Raw genomic sequence first — 2,988 nt, 5'->3', positions numbered from 1 at the left:
TTTTTGATTCTATGGTTGGTGGTGCATGGCCGTTCTTAGTTGGTGGAGCGATTTTTTCTGGTTAATTCCGTTAAAGAACGAGACCTCAGCCTGCTAACTAGCTACGTGGAGGCATACCTTCACGGCCAGCTTCTTAGAGGGACTATGGCCGTTTAGGCCAAGGAAGTTTGAGGCAATATCAGGTATGTGATGCCCTTAGATGTTTTGGGCCGCACGCGCGCTACACTGATATATTCAACGAGTTCACATCTTGGCCGACAGGCCCTGGTAATCTTTGAAATTTCATCGTGATAGGGATAGATCATTGTAATTGTTGGTCTTCAACGAGGAATTCCTAGTAAGCGCGAGTCATCAGCTTGCGTTGACTACATCCCTGCCCTTTGTACACACCGCCCATCGCTCCTATCGATTGAATGATCCGGTGAAGTGTTCGGATCGCGGCGACGTGGGTTTAGAGGAAGGAGAAGTCGTAACAAGGTTTACGTAGGTGAACCTGTGGAAGGATCATTGTCGTACCCTGGAAACAGAACGACCTAAGAACGATGAAATATCACTCTCGGTAGGCCGGTTTCTTACTATGCCTGCCGATTCTGTGGTTATGCGTTCATCCATGCCAAAGACTTCAGTTTTGGTTGGATCGTACGCATATCTTCCGAATATCACCAAACCCCGGCACGAAAAGTTTCAAGGAAAATGCAACTAAAGAGCCTGCTTTCGCCAACCCGGAGACGGTGTTTGGTCGGAAGCAGTGCTGCAATGTAAAGTCTAAAATGACTCCCGGCAATGGATATCTCGGCTCTCGCATCGATGAAGAACGTAGAAAAATGCGTTACTTGGTGTGAATTGTAGAATCCCATGAACCATCGAGTCTTTGAACGCAAGTTGCGCCCCAAGCCTTCTGGCCGAGGGCACGTCTGCCTGGGTGTCACAAATCGTCGTCCCCCTATCCTCTCGAGGATATGGGATGGAAGCTGATCTCCCGTGTGTTACCGCACACGGCTGGCCAAAATCCAAGCTAGGGACGCCAGGAGCATCTTGACATGCGGTGGTGAATTCAATTCTCGTCATATAGTAAGATGTTCCGGTCCAAAAGCTCTTGGTGACCCAAAGTCCTCAACGCGACCCCAGGTCAGGCGGGATCACCCGCTGAGTTTAAGCATATCAATAAGAAGAGTAAAAGAAACTAACAAGGATTCCCTTAGTAACGGCGAGCGAACCGGGAAGAGCCCAGCTTGAAAATCGGACGTCTTCGGCGTTCGAATTGTAGTCTGGAGAAGCGTCCTCAGCGAAGGAACGGGCCCAAGTTCTCTGGAAAGGGGCACCAGAGAGGGTCAGAACCCCGTCGTGCCCGAACCCTGTCGCACCACGAGGCGCTGTCTACGAGTCGGGTTGTTTGGGAATGCAGCCCCAATCGAGCGGTAATTTCCGTCCAAGGCTAAATATGGGTGAGAGACCGATAGCGAACAAGTACCTCGAGGTAAAGATGAAAAGGACTTTGAAAAGAGAGTCAAAGAGTGCTTGAAATTGTTGGGAGGGAAGGGGATGGGGGCCAGCGATTCATCCAGGTCGGATGCGGAACGGAGCAATCCGGGCCGCCAATCGATTCGGGCCGTGGACCGATGCGTATTAAGGTGGTGACCTAACCCGGGCTTTTGTTACGCCCGTGGAGACATTGCTGCCTTGTCTGCAGCACGCTCCTCATGGCGTGCCTCGGCATCTGCGTGCTAAAGGCGTCGGCCTATGGGCTCCCTATTCGACCCGTCTTGAAACACGGACCAAGGAGTCTGACATGTGTGCGAGTCAACGGGTGAGTAAACCCGTAAGGCGCAAGGAAGCTGATTTGCTGGATCCCTCACGGGTGCACAGCCGGCCGACCTTGATCTTCTGAGAAGGGTTCGAGTGTGAGCATGCCTGTCGGGACCCGAAAGATGGTGAACAATGCCTGAGCGGGGCGAAGCCAGAGGAAACTCTGGTGGAGGCCCGCAGCGATACTGACGTGCAAATCGTTCGTCTGATTTGGGTATAGGGGCGAAAGACTAATCGAACCATCTAGTAACTGGTTCCCTCCGACGTTTCCCTCAGGATAGCTGGAGCTCGGAAATGAGTTCTATCGGGTAAAGCAAATGATTAGAGGCATCGGGGACGCAAAGTCCTCGACTTATTCTCAAACTTCAAATAGGTAGGACGGGGTGGCTGCTCTGTTGAGCCATCCCCGGAATCGAGAGCTCCAAGTGGGCCATTTTTGGTAAGCAGAACTGGCAATGCAGGATGAACCGGAAGCCGGGTTACGTTGCCCAACTGCGCGCTAACCTAGAACCCACAAAGGGTGTTGGTCGATTAAGACGGCAGGACGGTTGTGACACCCCCGATCTTAGCTAACCGGAAATGACACGGTCGATGTTCCTCGATGGTCGATCCGAAGTTCTCAGAATACCTCCGATCACCTTAGACCAACAACAAAAGAACACCAACGCTCCTATCGAATATCACTCTAGACTTTTCAACCCGAAAAAGAAATATCCGATAGTTAGTTCGTCCGGACAAGGACTAATATCATATGGAACCTATACATTAAAAACAATCCTTATATATATCATTTAAAAGCATCTTACAAAATTTGTTACAATTTAACCTCGAGGTTTTCGGTCTACAAATCTTATACATAAGATATATCAAAATGACTTTGCAAGGATAATAAAACTACCGCTGGCTAATGATGTTCCTTCCCGTCCTAGAGTTAGGTCTCCCACCTATTGGTTACCTGCATCACAAATGAGTAATGAGTAACTAGTTTACTCAGTGAGCCTAGTCCCGCACCCCAACATATATTAATAATATCTCAAGCAATCAACTCCATTTCTATCAATCCATCGATGTGAATCTTATCTTAAACATCATCTCCACGACACCCACCATTCACTCATACTTATTATATATATATACTAAACCCGGAAAACCACCAAGGCTAACCGAGCCTAGCGGGGAAAT

At 49.3% G+C, this 2,988-nt stretch overlaps 1 non-coding gene and 1 pseudogene across 1 annotated transcript; both read left to right on the top strand.

The window, feature by feature from the left end:
* The first annotated feature begins 772 nt into the window (after nucleotides 1–772).
* Nucleotides 773–928, top strand: LOC125606578. The gene has a single exon (XR_007337880.1). It is a non-coding gene; the product is annotated as a 5.8S ribosomal RNA (ribosomal RNA).
* A 191-nt stretch (nucleotides 929–1,119) lies between these two features.
* LOC125606579 overlaps nucleotides 1,120–2,988 on the top strand; it is a 5,433-nt pseudogene continuing 3,564 nt past the window's right edge.

This window comes from Brassica napus, unplaced genomic scaffold, assembly GCF_020379485.1.
Source record: "Brassica napus cultivar Da-Ae unplaced genomic scaffold, Da-Ae ScsIHWf_89;HRSCAF=158, whole genome shotgun sequence".
Lineage (NCBI taxonomy): Eukaryota > Viridiplantae > Streptophyta > Magnoliopsida > Brassicales > Brassicaceae > Brassica > Brassica napus.
Note: the sequence above shows the minus strand (reverse complement) of the source record. Positions and strands in the feature narration are given on the sequence as shown.